Here is a 16,886-nt window from a genome sequence, read left to right as displayed (position 1 = left end):
GCTGCTTGCGATGCTTTCATCCAGGTTGCGTATTCCTTGATTGCAGTGCTGGGTACGATACAGAAAAAAAACTGCCTTCAGTACCTGTACCTGATCCGCTTAGAAATTGTATTTCTGATAGGGATATAAGATATAGAACCGAAATTGATTTCTGATGCATATACTCGGATTCTTTTATACATCACTGAAGTCACCTGTATTAATATTACTGGTAATATCATTGCCTAAGTGAGAAACCTTCTCTGTGACGACCTGAGTGCATAATATTAAACTCAAAATTGTTATTAATCCTTTTCGTTTGGTACTGCAGAATTTAGTCGGTTGCCTCTGCGTTTGCCCATGCGCTTTGGAAAGCCAATTATTGCCCAAGCACAGTGATAACAGATTTTCGAAGCTTGACTTGCTGCCTTCGAGCGTAGAAAAAAATCGACAAGAATATAAAGGGTGAAAAGTTTTTATTGCAGTGAAGAAACCTTGCCAATCTATTTTCATGTTACTTCTTCTGTACTGTGTTACGTAACAGCACACATTGGAACCGCCTGTCTGGAGAGCCCCGCGTTGCGGCCGTGTTATAAGCAAAGCAGATGAACAGAGCCTCTCTACAGGAGCATTCGAGCACACTGATGTGTTAGATTTTATGAGGGTGCTTTTTCTTAAAAAATAAAGCATTGCCTCGTCTGATCGATGATCCTGGTAGTGTAACAAGGAAACTGAAGCTGCACTAGCACCTCTTTGGACCGGCTTCTTGGAGCGCTTGCTTCTCCAAACGTCAGCTATAAGGCATTTGACGATTCCGGCCCAGATAACTCCATTTACCTGCGAGTAGAAGAGTTTAATAATGACAAGGTACTTAAAGTGTTTCGCTACATGGACGACTTGTTATTTGCTTTAAACAAGAAACGAACTCTGTCAACTTGGACAACAGTAAACAGTAAACAGTGTTTTAGATGATTTTAGAGAACTTGGGATAGGGCTAGCATTTACTTTGTAACTACCAGATAATTGCTCCTTCGGTTTCTTAATTTTGATTTAAAGTTTTTACAAGGCTACATTTGCTGGGCATATTCGCTTTGCGCTATAGGGTCTCCTGCCTTTGAAATTCTGCCACTCAAAGGTTGTAAAAAGGGGCATCGCAATCTTGTGCTTGGAGTCGTCGCTCCGGAAGTAGTTCGTACATGAGATGCAAGCTAGCTTTAATAATTAATTTAACGGGCTTGTTGAAGCCCGGCTTCTCTGAGTCGGTCTTGATACCTGTGGCAGAAGGGCCTCTAAAGAAGGTGAAGGCAAGAGCATGCAGGAATGAAATGGCGGGAAATGAGAGGCCCGTGGTGGTACCTTACGCTCACAAAGTTACTCGCGGCTTGAAGAAATTGACAAACCGATTTAATGTACCGTTGGCTTCCTGAGACCACCGCAAGCTTGGTCAGCTAACGCATCGCATAACTTGCGAAAGAAAAAAGGTCGGCTGTCAAAAGGGACATCGGCAGTGTTTCGTAAAGTGTGTCGCTAACATCGTCTATGAAATTAAGTCGTCCAGCGGAAAACCCTGTATTGGACAGACGGGACGTTGCGTGAATGAGCGACTTAGGAAACATGCAAAAGGTATTGAAAATATTGGGGCGAGAAACTTGTCGAACCCTCTAGGGCTTGCACCCATTGTACACCAATGTTCCGCGATGTCAGGATTCTCGGTAGAGGCAGACAGCAGACGGCTCGGGAAAATCCGCAAGCCATTTACGTCAAAAACGCAGGTTCGAGCTGTGTCACTGACACTTCGCTTTTTCTTTATGAGGCTGAGGGGGAATTTATTTCATGCCTACTCTGAACAAATTGGTGTGTTTGTTTAGCGACTTGTACATGTGCACTGCGGCAGGAAAGGCTATAGTGTATATGTCGACTGCTTTCACCTGATTAAACAGTTGCAATAAGCGCCCGTGTCGTCCTCTTTCTTTTATATGTCCTTGTTCCGGTGAAAATCCCGGTAATATGTCTGAAAATCAACTCGATCAGCAGTTAACTCTTTCAGTAGAGAATTAGGTTTTTAAATAAATTAAAGGAAGTCGGTGTCCAGTGAAATTACTTTTTTTATAACAACATAAATTAAAGGAAATTGGTGTCTAGTGCAATTAATTTTTTTTATAATTCAAGCTTACGTTAGGAAACCAATCCTGATCCTTCCTCCGACGCTATAACAGCAGACAGCAGGATGAACAGATTTAAATAGTTGAAGAGAAGACCAAGGCTCGAGAACAAGGCGGATGGGAGCTTAAGTCGGGAAAGATCGGATGAGGAGTGTGGGGTGCGGGAATAACAGCGGACACTGGAGCGTTTTCGATAGGGTTCACCCACTCCTCCCTCTTTTATTTGGATAAAGGGGATAGGGGGGGGGGGGGGTTGGGAGAGGGGTAGAGGAGAAAAAGAGGTTACTGCCTTGTCGCCTATCTGCTGTCAACCGATTTTGTTGCAAGGGTCTGCTTCTTTTTTCTTCTAGTTTACATTTCTTCCCCTCTTTTGCTTCTATACTTCAAGCTTGTCTTACAAGCCAGAACTACTGCGCTTGTGAAACGATCAGCGTACTCGCGATTTACGTCAGTCAGAATTTTCCCTTTAGTTATGTGGTAAAAGAAATCAGCGGGGCAGAATTATGCAGTGCAGCCCCTCATTTGTACTTCGCATCCTTGAATTAGTGGGGATCCATGTTGCCCCTCTCCCGCCGGATGCACCCTTCTCTCCATCGTGTCCTACCGCGGCTCTTCCCCTGCCGGGGGGGGAGGCGTCCGCGTCTACGCGTCATCACGTGGGCAGCCCTCTTTTCCCGAACTCTCGGTATCGGCAGCCGCGCGGGCAGCGCAAATGGGACACAGAGCAGGAGAGTTGAGAGCGAGACGTCGGAGGCAGCGGACGCGACACCACGGCGGCCCAGGTGACCCAAACTAACTCGAACTAACCCGAACTGTTCTCCTGTGCCTTTTGAAACGGAAAGCTTCACTAGGCTCGTCAACACCGCGCTTCGCGTGAGCCACCCCTTTGGCACCTCCGCGGCGCGCGCTACGTCGCCACTTCTCGTCGCCACCGGTTTACCGTTTGCTGCTGCCGCCCGGTCGCCGCCACCGTCCAAACAGGAGAAGGTTCATTCGCAGGGCGTTGCGAGAACGCGTGAGCAGCGGCGGCGGCCATAGATGAGTCCGCGCGCTACGTCGCGCGCCAGCTGCTTGCTACTACTCTAATCATCGGGCCATCTTTATGGCTATCCAGAAAGTGCAAGACATTGTGTAAATTGAAGAAGAAATAGAGATTTTAATAGCCTTGTATAACGATTGTACAAGCTTTGTATACCTAAGACAACACGTTTTGGAAAAGCTAGAAAGCTATACCCAAATTGTAACCCTATGTATGAAACCTTCCGCTGATCCACGAGCATCGCCACGAAGGTTTTCGCTTCGAGATATCCAAGCTTACCACTTTAGCTAAGCCTCAGCCCAACTTTTTTCCTGTGCCTGTTACCCGTGCCTGCTGCATGCCGTTGCTGCGTGCGCATGACCGAGGGAGGCCGTCAGAATTGGTTGGTTGGTTTATGGGGTTTAACGTCCCAAAGCGACTAAGGCTATGAGAGACGCCGTAGTGGAGGGCTCCGGAAATTTCGACCACCTGGGGTTCTTTAACATGCACTGACATCGCACAGTACACGGGCCTCTAGAATTTCTCCTCCAAAGAAATTCTAGCCGCCGCGGCCGGGATCGAACCCGCGTCTTTTGGGCCAGCAGCCGAGCACCATAGCCACTGAGCCACCGCGGCGGCCCGTCAGAATTGGGATATCCCAATAAATGGTTTTGCCTGCGTGCTGTTTATTCCTCGGTGGTGGTGTTCTCCGCGGTCACAGGTGTGGTAGAGCTAGCGGAGTGGCGTTGGCCCTGAGTTCAGTGTCCAAACCGTGCTAGAAACCCCACAAATTGTTAGTCTGACCAGACCACGATTCTTTGTTTCGTTTGCCCAGGTAGCCAGGTGAGATGTCTTATGAGAAGAAGTCAGATTCCAAACATAGGCACTGGCTGCGAGACCGCAGATTATACGTACTATAATCGTGAATGCGCACTTTGCGATATCTATAGATGCGGAAGTCCTTCATTAGAAGAAAACCGACATCATTTGACAATTTTCAGGCATCCGTGTTCATTCCCCGCGTACTTGAGCATTTTTCCGCTGCCTTCCTTCCCTTGATTAGAGTTGCCTCAGCACGCAGTACACCCGATGCACTCGTGAATGATATGGCTGCAGGTATACAACGGTACGGAAAAAGATGACGACGTTCAATGACTTTCAAGTTTTAAGTATTCGAACAAAAGTTTAAAAGTTTTCATATGTATTGTCCAGTTGGGGAAGGTCAGGGGACCCCGCACAACCAACTCATGCGATAAGCTACGCTGGACCGGCAAGAAAAATATTTCGCGCAGCTATATATATCCATCTAATTAAGTAGCTGCCAATTATTCGTCTTATTTGATCTAAAAATCTAACCAGGCTAAGCGACGGCAGACAGATGCATGTCTACTGCGTAGCGGCTTGACAAACATTTTATTTGGGGAAACATGAAGTACACGAAAGGTTTGATGATTTGTTCTAAAACTTCATTAGCTAACCGCATGCTCTAGGCGATGATATAATGGATAGACAGCTAAATTAAGATAACCGCTAGTCCTTAAGGGCAACGGAGTGGATTCCAAGAGAAGGCAAGCGTAGCAGGGTGTGGCAGGAAGTTAGCTGGGCGGATGAGATTGAGAAATTTCCGGGAATACAGTGACCGCAACTGGCGAAGGACGAGGTTAATTGGAGAGACATGGGAGAGGCCTTTGCCCTGCAGTGGGCTTAGTCAGGCTGATGATGATGACGACTGACATCCGCATTCCATCAAAGATTCATGGAAGTTGCTGAGACGTTCCTCAGATGGCAATAAAAGAGAAAATGTTTAACTCTAAATGAACAAAACTGTTGTAAACCCATAAAGCGCTGCCTGAAAATGCTGGGGTAATTTTAACGCGAAAAGTTCAGAGGAAGCGACGGATTTACGAGTTAACTTCGATTTATAAATGGTGGTCTATAAATGATGTTTTTTTTTGTACCTGTGATCAACTTTCATGTTTTTTCGACAAGTTGCACTTTGCAGCAAGAAAGAGCTTACGCTGAACGACATTGCATTCGCAGTCTCCACTTTATTGGTATCGACATTACACAGAAGGCGCACCATCTGGCTGTCCACGTAAGAACCGAAGCACCTGATGCGCTGTGTCTACTGCTAAAATAATGCGCATTAATAAGAACATGCAGCCGCAGCTGCAAATGTCTGCACAAAATTATGCACAGAAATACCGTATGTCCGCCGTACATTAAACAGTTACCTCACGCTTGTCCGCAAAAAGTGGATAGTTATTTCTGCGGTGAGGCATGTGCCACTGTTAAGCATCATCACCTGCGCATATTAATGAAGAATTCACTCCCCGTGTCCGCACATGTGCTTTTTCAGGCTCTCAGTGCTTGAGCCCACGAATGAACATAGAGTACAGTTAAAGACCGCTGCACTGATGTGCGTACGCATGTGACGGTCTAAGTTCCCTTTCTAATTCGCCCAATAAGGGCACACTTCACATTTGTAGGGTTTCTCTCCTGTGTGTGTACGCCTGTGCACAGTTAGCTTGTCATTTCTATCTGTTGCATAAAGGCACTGGTCGCACTTGTAGGGTTTTTCACCTGTGTGCGTAAGCTTGTGCCGAATGAGTGAAAATTTTCTAGGTGCTGTAAAAAGGCAGTTTTCGCACTTGTAGGGCTTTTCACCTGTGTGTGTACCCTTGTGCCGAGCCAGCCTTTCCTTTCAAGGCGCTGCATAAGGGCACCTGTCGCACTTGTAGGGTTTTTCGCCTGTGTGTTTACGCTTGTGTCGAAGTAGCTTGCTAGGTGAGGCAGCTGAAAAACGGCACTTGTCGCACTTGTGTGGTTTTTCCTGAGTGTGAGAGGAGGCCATATGCATTTCAGGTTTGCAGGGCGCCTCAAACACCGCTGGCCACAGGGGATATTTAAATTTTTTCTCAGTCGTGTGCAATTCGATGTGTCTCATAGCGTCGGGAAGATTCATAGAAGTGTACGGGAAGAAGATGTACCTCAACTCCTCTTCTGTTGTCTCAAGGTTCTGATACCGAACAGAATTTTCTTCAATCGTAGCCCGCGATGGCCCCAAGTCCTCCCAATTTGTATTGGCCACATTTCCGAGCTCAGAGGTCGACGTCTATGGTAGAACAGAATTCATAGGAAGGTGCTCGGGACTGGATACTGCCTCTGAAATTAAAGTTGTTAACCAGTGTATGTTAGGGAAAATCGGATATTTTCGTACCTACTCGTGCAGTGGTTCATGAACGCCATAACCAATTGCTCATTGCACTAAACCAAACTTATGCCGACTAACATGCGGTACACGTACACGCTGAGAAATACACCCAGTTGACGATTAATCAAACTATCAGTAGAATTTTCAAGCGAGGACTTTGACTCTTAAGCCACAGTGTGCGAATAGTCTTTGATTCAATTTGTGTTGCCTGGCTTGAAAATTTACCTCGATAGCACACGGAAGTGGACTGCCTTTTTATTTATTTCACGCTTCCACAAGGAAGCGTGCTAGGACCTTTGCTTTTTCTAATCTATATTAATGATTTACTCACCTGTATAACATCTTCAGTTCGCCTTTTCGCTGATGACTGCGTAATTTACCGTATCATTACTGCAGACAGTGACCGCCAATCCCTACAATCTGACCTGAACGCAGTAAGCTCTTGGTGCTCATCATGATTAATGACATTAAACGTTTCTAAAACTAAACTAATATCTTTCACTCGCCGTTCAGCTCGCATTCCAACCACTTATATTCTAAATGACACTACTGTGGAACTAACTTCAACATACAAGTACCTTGGGGTGCACCTTCAGTTTGTCCTAACATGGCATCACCATATCGACCTTTCCCTAGGATCTGCTAACCGCTCACTTGGTTTTCTTAAACGTAACAACAGATACGCCCCTATACACGTTAAATAACTTGCTTATATAACTCTAATACGCCCTAGAATCGAATATGCTGCGGCCATTTGGGACCCTGTTCAGGCCTACGTTATCACTAACATAGAATCCTTGCAAAACCGTGCTGTTCGTTTCATATTTTCAGCCTACTCACCCTTCTCAAGCGTTTCAGCATTAAAAAAACGTGCCGAACTGGAAGATTTGTCATATCGCCGTAAACGTGCTCGCTGAACGCTTTTACATAATCTTTATCACCACCCATCCCTTCGCAGTGATTTGTTTCAGTCACCTGATGCTATCTTTTCACGCCGTGATCATTCTTTCAAAGTTAAACGCGTAAACTGTCATTCATCGTCTTATGCCAATTCATTCATTCCCCGTACTATCACTGAAAGGAATAGTTTGCCATCAGTCATCGCCACAGAAACTGACAATAAAAAATTTCAAGAGCTTCTTCGCTGTGACGGAAATGTGTAAAAGTTTGCTGTTTTTGTTAGTGTTCAGTTTTTCTTTGTGTGATGCCTTATGTTTTAATTAACATTTTTTGTTACGCTTATTAGTTAAAATGTATCGCGATTACTAATGATTGTACACCCCCCCCCCCCCTATGTAATACCCTCTTCTGGAGGGCCTTTAGGGGTATCTTGAATAAATAAATAAGAGCCTTGGCCCAGCGTTCTATCAGCAAGCGAGTTTCAGACCTCAGGGTAGTCGTCGACTCCTTTCACCATCGAAATTGAGCGTGGCTGCCACGCTACGCTACCGATAATTTGATAGCTGTCACTGCCCATATGCCTGCTAATCGAGGCCAATCGGCTGAGCAGTCTGATAATCAGTAGAGTAGTTCGAAGCACTTGAAATCTTCCAACTGTCTTAAATACTTTTGCCCATAAGCAACCTCAGGCGGCAACGATTGCATGAACGAGAGGAGATCGTCGGGAAAATTGCGCCAAGTGTCAAACTATGAATTTTATTGCCACGTATTGAGTTCATATCAGCTCGTCTAAAAGTCGTTTTCTGTATGCTCCAACATTACAGTAATCGCCCTGAAGCTCAGCGGTCGCCCTCAATACAGTATGTTGCAGACGTCATGCAGGTGCGGCCGCGATGTTTCTGCATCCCCTCAACCAACATTAGCACCGCATCTCGCCATTGCACTGAAGATGACGGCGCCCATTCACACCGCAATATTCTCCTCTATGGCTGTCCTGCCATAATAACAGCACGTGCCAGACGACTAGTTGCAAAAGGATTCGGTTGCTGATAACATCTTATAGCACGCATCCCGTACCTGTGCCTGCTCCGATAACGGCGGTGTAGTCGATATTGGCATGCTTCACCACTGTGGGCGTGCCAGGGTAGATAATCGCCCAGAAAAATCGAAAGAGATTCTCTAGCTTAAGGGTTGAATGGTAATTACCAAATGCTCCTTTGCCGACGAAACAACGTCTTCCATAACTATTGAAGAAGTGCATAAAGTACTAAGAAAAATAATTAAATTCACACTTCTGTTACTGTGATATCACAGCAATACCAGTACGGAGGCAGAATGAAAACCACGTCAAAATAAAATCTCCGAAAACGGTGGTGCAAAGATGGCAACGGCAAAAAAACGCACGAGAGCGATTTTTTTAACATCGCATAACAAGGACTCCACAGGAGTACCTCGAGAGGTATGCCATAATGACATGCTGTCTAGCCTCTCAACTTTTCAGACGCATGAGCTATTATCTTCTGTAATGCCGGATCAAGAGGCATAAACGTACAAGAAGCGGAGCAGGCTTCCACCGCTTTATGCAGCCTGTCGCAGCAGAGGCAATTGAAAGGAAATCGTAAATATTGATGCAATTTCATCGCACAGCAGTACGAAACAACTTGAATGCATCCGGATGCAACTGTAACGCAAACAAGGTGAGGCAAGCGAGCTGTGATGAGCTGAGGTACTCACACACGGTCTCCTTGAGCTTTGGTTGGTTGGTTTGGTTGGTTTATGGGATTTAACGTCCCAAAGCGACTAAGGCTATGAGAGACGCGGTAGTGGAGGGCTCCGGAAATTTCGACCACCTGGGGTTCTTTAACGTGCACTGACATCGCACAGTACACGGGCCTCGAATTTCTCCTCCAAAGAAATTCAGCCGCCGCGGCCGGGATCGAACCCGCGTCTTTCGGGCCAGCAGCCGAGCACCATAGCCACTGAGCCACTACGGCGGCCCTTGAGCTTTGGTCCTTGGCGTTGATTTAGCCCGGTAGTTCAACTTGAAACGGAGGCTTGACGACGTGTCAGAACTGCGTGAGTGCGTAATGGCTATAGTCCGGCTAGCACGGCTGCAAAAGCGAACCGTTCAAATGCGCCACCCTCCTGCCACTGCAAATGATCACGCCCATGCTCTTTTGCATTTCATGTGACGCCACCAAGAGGAATCCACATGAACGAAAAGGCGGAAAAGCGTGTATGCCAAGCTAATCGCACTTTTTGGGGAGCTCACTAAAAATGCAGCAGACCGATTGGTTCGACACTCTCAGATAAGCTGCATGTGATGTGGTTAGCAAAGTTAGCTTCCATGCCCATACCCCAATCCCGTTCAAAAAGCAGCTGCCAGCAGCACTAGCTTTGGAACTAACGGTGAAGTGCAACTGGAAGTTGGGTGGCCAAAGGGCCACGCTGCAACTTCGTTGAACTAAAAATCCCGATGGCTTGGACCTATTACAAAAAAAAAAAAAAACTTTTAAGATGAAATGCTTTTATGAGCATAAGTCAAGTATTTTAAAAAATCGATATTTTTATGTCTGGAATACTATAGAAAACAGATTTCGGGGCTCCTCTTAAACAACGGGCTTTAGCCTGAATGTGCAGGTCTGCTTTTCACAGCTACGGGATTCCATCGCTATATCATCTCTAGGGTCGGCACAAGTGCAGAAAAAATGCGCTGCTTGCCATTCTTTCGTGCAGCACGGATATTCTTTGAGTGCAGTGCTAATCACGATACTTCAAAAAAAAACAACTGCCTTCAATACCGACACTCGACGAGCTCAGGAATTGTATTGTGACATAGATATTATGTATATAACCGCAATCGATTTCTGATGGAGCTACAAGTAAGCGTGTCGTGGATTATTCTAAAAATGATTGAAGTTGCCAATATTAATATTACTTCTAATACCATTGGCTGAGTTAGCACCATTCTCTGTAAGAACCTGAATACGTAGTAATGAACTTGAAGCTGTTGATAATGATTTTTGTTTGTTAATACATAAATTAGTCTGTTGCCTCTCCCTTTCCCCGTGCTACCTGGTACAAACTGCATGCACTTTGAAAGCCACTTATTTACCAAGCACTCTGAGAGACGTTCGAAGCTGAACATTCTGCATTAGAAGCTAGAAGCAAAGCAACAAAAATATAACAGATGCTAGTTTTTATTGCAGTGAACGAACCTTGGTAATCTGTTATTTTTATGTTATCTTTTCTTAACGGTATTAGAATGGGCTCAAACCGCTGTTCTGAAAGAGCCCTGCGATGCGGCCGGGCTATAAGCGAAGCAGATAAATAGAGCGTCTGTACAGGAGCAGTCGAGCAGGTTGATGCTTTGAATTGTATGAAGGTGTGTGTTCTTAATATTTAGACTTAGCTACTGCCTCGTCGGATCGATGACCTTGCCGATATAGTAAGCAAGTGGAGGTTTCACTAGCGCCTCTTGAGAACGGCTTGTTGGAACCGCTTGCTTCTCCAAACGGCAGGTATGCGTCAGCTATGGCATTGGACGATGCCGCCAATGATGACCCCATGGAATATTCCATTTACCCGTGCGCAGAAAAGCGCGTGATCTTTATCGTGCTCGCAAGGTAAGCACATGTTCTTTGAGCTCCTGAGCATGACAGCGGAAGACTCGTATCTATTGGCAACGACCGCATCTCGACATAGGGGTGAAGAGGTATTGTTTCTACCACAATGCTGGGCCTGTCTCCTCGTTCCTTCTGTCAAAGAGGGCGCAGAAGGAAAATGTATGCGCCGTCTATCTACCAAAGAACGAACGCAGGGAGACAGCCTTCGCATCGTCTCTTCATAGTTGTACTCCATAGCTTTTTTCAATGTGCTACCTCTTGAGCGAGCGATGCCGGCTGGAAATCTGGCTTACAGCCACCTCAAAATATGCGACACAGTTTGCTCTGAGGATCCAGCATCATTAAAATATAGGATACACTCAAAATGTATTCTGTAAACCAATACTCCAATGCTTCCATTTTTGGCAAACGATAGGTGACACAGATGAACAAAATTATCAGATCGATAGTATCGAAGTTACATGTACAGCCTTTTCAAAATATTAGAGCCCAGGGGGTTTGCTTCTGGGCTGCATTGCTTTGCTCGTAATGCGACCTCAGCGTCCAAAATCTTCTGAACGTAAGAAGATTTTTGGTCCTGCTCCCTCCAATGCGTAGGACTTTCACAAGTGCTGCAAGATGGCCACAATAGTGCTTAGAAGCAAACCCCCTGGGGTCTAAACTTTTGACAAAGGCTGTACCTTCGATACTGCCTATGACTGCGTGTGCGTCATTTCGTCTGGGTACATAATATACTAACGCCGTTTATTATGCGCGGCCTTCTCTTGCCGCTGTCTGTTTCCCGCAGCAACTTGGCCATGTTGCTGTCCCGCGTAAAAATGTTCCCAGTTATCGCCGGATGCGTTCAACTTTTACGAATGGTGTCAGAAGTGCCCTGTCAACAGGCATTTCCGGGAAAGGGTGGCTCGACGTGCACACTGATTTCCCTGTTGCTGTGGCTTTAATTGTTTTTGCTGTGTTGCTGTCATTTGGGAATTTCTGTGCCCCTAAGTAAAGATGTGCCACATGTGTGTACATTAGCGCCTGCATTGCCGCACAGTCTTTGCGTATCTTGGTGATTACGAAAAGTTCCCATCTAAATGGAAGTGCATTGAAAAATCCTTGTATTCCGATAGCCCATGCGTTGCACGTAACGTATGACGCATAACGACTCCTTCCTTGCCCTGTAATCAGTCTGGCTTTAAAGCATTTTGCTATACTACGCTAGAACCAGCAAAGTGCTGTGGTGAATTCTTCACCAGGGCTATAGCTGCGAAACAGCATAATCTCCTTACACTAGACTTACCACCGAGTGCCTAAGCATGAATGTTTAGTCACATCGCCGACCATCCTCTCTCAGCTGGAGTGGGGCTGAATCCTTTGAGAAAAGCTATATCCTCATTATCAGGAAGTAAGGAACATGCAGTGATCGGTGAAGGAACCTGTAGTATTCCATTTTTTCCTCTAAACGCCATGTAGAACTCACACTCCCCCGCTTTTTGGTGAAAGTGGGGCTCAGATACTCAGCAAGACCTGAAAATACCACGGCTCAAGTGGAAGATGTAAAAATACCGGGAAAGCTTTGAATGGCTGGCAAGCCCGGGGTTTGATTGATTTATTTTCATTTCAAACAATAGTTAGAGGAATGACTGCACTAATATCTGAATTCCTAGCTAAAAGGTTGTTGAGATCCATGCAATTAAGTTCCTGTAATAGTGAATCGCAGGTTTAACAAATATCATTTAAAAACATACCGATGAATAAGGCTTCCGCATTACAATAGGCAATTGAAAGATTGCTTTTCAAGGACACTCCTATATAGACAGTAAAGGTGTACATTTGAAAACAACAAACAAAAACAAAAAGAAATTCAGAACACACCAGAGCGAACCAAGAGAAGAAAAAAACACATCTTTCTGGTTTATTATGATCTTTCATGGGTCTCTGAGTAGGAATATGTGGAAAAATGCTGAGTCCGCGAAAGTGGATTCCTAACACTCCTTAGCATTCAGCTAATTTAGCTTGCTCATTTAAATGATGAGGCACGTGACACTCGTCAATAGCTGCATAGTCAATGGGCGTTTCACGCACCCCGGTTGCTACATGGGCTAGTTTAGGCTGCCACTGTTTAAACCCCAGAAACAAGCATGTACAGTCTTCGTCAAAAATATACAGCGCAAGCGGTTTGATTGCAAGCCGTGTAGCGAGGCTCTTTTGCACATTGGACAGTACTAAGCTTTATATCGCTGAGGACTTAAATTCCTCCCGCCTATGTGCGATTAGGGTCCCTGAGTATGCGAGAAGAGGCGCGCTGCTGGGCAATGCTCAACAATCTCCAAGTTTTCAGCACTCTAGGAGAAGTTTTCGATAAATAAGTCTGTTCTGGCAAGAAAGATATTTAACGCTGCAATATAGTTAGCATTTCTTGCTCGAATTAAGGAGTTGCAATTTGTTCTTCTTACTTTAGCGAAAAATCATACCGGGTTCGGCGGTGGCTGAAAGATGCATGTCGACTGCGTAGCGGCTTGCCATACCTTTTATTCGGTTCAACATGAGGTGTCTGAAATGTTTGTTGATTTGACATCAAACATCGTTGGCTTACCGCATGCGCTATCCTATGATATACTGGCTAGACCGCGGAAATTTCTCGAAGGGTAGTGATTGAAATCCACATTCTATCAATGATTCAAGCAAGTTGCTAACATGTTCCTGACATTGGACTGAAATAGGCAAAATGTTTAACTGTAACTGAGAAGCTCCGTTGTAAATCCATTTAGCGCAGGTCGAGAATGTCGCGGCAATTTTAACGCGGCAAGTAAAAGTATGGCAACAAATTTGCCATTTAAATAAGAATAAAAGCCCGTCTCCAAACAAATGGTTCGGCGTATCACCGAGGGTGTTTATTAGCTTTAATCAAATTTCATGTTTTTTCGACAAGTTGCACTTTGAAGCAAGATAGAGCTTGGGCTGAATGACCGTGGTATCTGCAGTCTCTACTTTGCTGGTATCAGCTTCACCAACAATGCACACCACCTGACTCTTCACGTAAAAACCGAAGCACCTGATGCGTTGTGTATACTGCTAAAATAACGCTAATTAATAAGAACATGCAACAGTAAGCGGTTAATGTTAATGACTCCACACTGCAAACGTCTATAAAAAATTCAGTACAAAAGTACCTATTGTCCGCCATACATTAAACATAATAACTCGGGCTTGTCCTCAAAAAGTGTATAATTATTTTTTGGAGAAGTATGGGCCACTTTTAGGCGTCGTCGTCACATGCGCACGTTTGTGAAGAATTCCCTCCCCGTGTCCGGACATGTGCTCTTTGAGGCTCTCAGTGCTTGAACCCACGAATGTACACAGGGTAAAGTTGAAGACCTCTGCACTGATATGCGTACGAATATGACGGTCTAAGTTCCCTTTCTGATTCGCAAAATAAGGGCAGACTTCACATCTGTAGGGTTTTTCGCGTGTGTGTGTACGCTTGTGCCGAACCAAGTTGTCATTTGTATTCGCCTCGTGAGGGCACTTGTCGCACTTGTAGGGTTTTTAACCTGTGTGTGTGCGCTTGTGCACAATCAGCGTGTCACTCCTATATGTTGCATAATGGCAGTGGTCGCACTTGTACCGTTTTTCCCCAGTGTGTGTACGCGTGTGTCGAAGTAGCTGTTTAGGTGAGGCAGCTGAATAATGGCACTGGTCGCACTTGTGTGGTTTTTCCTCTGTGTGGGAGGAGGTCATATGCCTTTTAAGTTTGTAGGCCGCCTCCGACACCGGTGGGCACGGGGAGCATTTAAATTTTTTCTCAGTCGCGTGCAATTCGATGTGTCTCACAACGTCAAAAAAATTCGTAGAAGTGTACGGGAAGAACATGCACCTCAACTCCTCTTCTGTTGGCTCAAGGTTCTGATACCGAACAGAATTTTCTTCACTCGTTGTCAGCGATGGCCCCAAGTCCGCCCAATTTGTATTGGCCACATTTCCGAGCTCAGAGGTCGACGTCGATGGTAGAACAGAATTCAGGGGAAGGTGCTCGGGACTGGATACTGGCTCTGAAATTAAAGTTGTTAACCAGTGTATTTTTGGAAAAATCGTATATTTTCGTACCTGCTCGTTCGGCAAAGTTCGTGCAATCGTTCAAGGATGCCCTACCATTTGGCTCATTGCACTGACAAACTGACGGTAACGAAAACAAGGAACATGTACGTATGAGAAAATACACCACATTGACCACTAACGAAACAAAAAGAAGAGTTTTCAAGCGAGGACTTTGAACCTCAAGTCTTAGTGTGCGGACGATGTAATTTGTGCTGCCTGCGTTGCAAATGAAGCTCGATAGCACTCGGAAGTGGCAAGTGTTTTTCGCCCGGTTGTGCGTAAAGTAACCACGTTAGCGCGGTAGGATCTGATGTTTGCGCAGTCTGTGTATCTTTAGGTTTTTTACATATGCCCATCACTGTGTTGTCCAGTGATGGGCATATATGCAGCTAGCTATGAACAGAAAAATGATAGGTGTAACGTTAAGTGACCAGAAGCCGGCGGAGTGGGTGAGAGAACAAACGTGGGTCAATGACATCGTAGTCGAAATCAAGAGGAAGAAAGCGGCTTGGGCGGGGCATGTAATGCGAAGACAAGGCAACCGCTGATCCCTAAGAGTAGCGGAGTGGATTGCGAAACAAAGAAAGAGTAGAAGGGGGCGGCAGAAAGTTAGGTGGGCGGATGAGATAAAGAAGTTTGCGGGGATACAGTGGCCGCAACTGGCAAAGGACAGGGTTAATTGGGGAGACATGGGAGAGGCCTTTGCCCCTCAGTGGGCGTAGCCAGGTTGATGATGATGATGGTCATCACAACGCCCTCACCCTATTTTCTGGCCACTCTTTAAATGTAGACCAGTGCACTGGTTGCATCGTTTCGAAGTACATGTTTCATTTTGTTTGATGAAGCTTACGTCCCGACGCGACTCAAGTTATGAGGGACGCCGTAGTAAAGGTCTACGGATAAGTTCGATCACGTGGGGCTTATTAACGTGAGCTGAGATCAAGGAGCCCTACGGTCCGTAGCATTGCGCCTCCATCGAAATGCGACGAACACTGCCGTGCTTGAAGTCCCAGCCGACCACTGTAGCTGCTGTGCAAACAGGGTGGTGCACTTATAAGGAATGCACTTGCACTTCACTTTAATTACACACCTCATAAAATAAGTTGCCACTTTCCAAATCAGTATTGTACCTGAGCGGATAAATATGTCTAAGTACTTTACACGAAACTAAGTGACGTCTGAAATTTGTAGCAAATGCGATCAATATACAAAGCAGAGCAAAACAAAATTGGCCTTCCAGGCCCCCTCCACCATAAAAGCGATTTGCACACTCACAATGTGAGTAAGAGGCCGAAAATAATGTGTACGAGTGAATATATAAACCACAGAAATTATCATCACTCATGCAAGGAGAAGCAAAGAAGGAATCCTACACAAAGAATATGCGTGATTTGTTTAAGTTCTAAAATGTGTGCCAAGTTCATTTTGGTGTTATCCACTGAATGGTATACAAGCTAAAGGGCAAGCGTATGTTTTCTGCGTGAACAGGCCAGCTGCCTTTAAAATACTTACACAGCATCATCGTGAGAAAAAAGGGCTCTCAAGTTTGCGTTTTGTCCATAACTGCAGGCCTCAGCTTCGTGAGCGTGTCCCAATGGACGATGGACGTGCAAATGGTGCGGCTGGTTCAACTTAATTGGGTGGAAGTACATACTCGATCTCTAATTAGCATGATATGCCCAGAGAAGATATATTATCCATGACCGCAATTTCTCGTGAGGTTATATATATTCTTGAGACTTTTATATACAACACTGAAGGCACTGCACAAAAGCAACTCCAGCAGTGCGGATTTCGCAACTAATATTTTGCGCAATACCACATATCATGAACAAAGTTTCTAAGCTCGATGCTTCTGTAAATATAGTACTAAACACTGCTGAAAATTAAGCTACTAAAAAAAT

The sequence above is a fragment of the Amblyomma mixtum genome, chromosome 3 (genome assembly GCF_055824585.1).
Source record: "Amblyomma mixtum isolate Tamu chromosome 3, ASM5582458v1, whole genome shotgun sequence".
Classification (NCBI taxonomy): domain Eukaryota; kingdom Metazoa; phylum Arthropoda; class Arachnida; order Ixodida; family Ixodidae; genus Amblyomma; species Amblyomma mixtum.
This window is presented reverse-complemented; position numbering follows the sequence as displayed.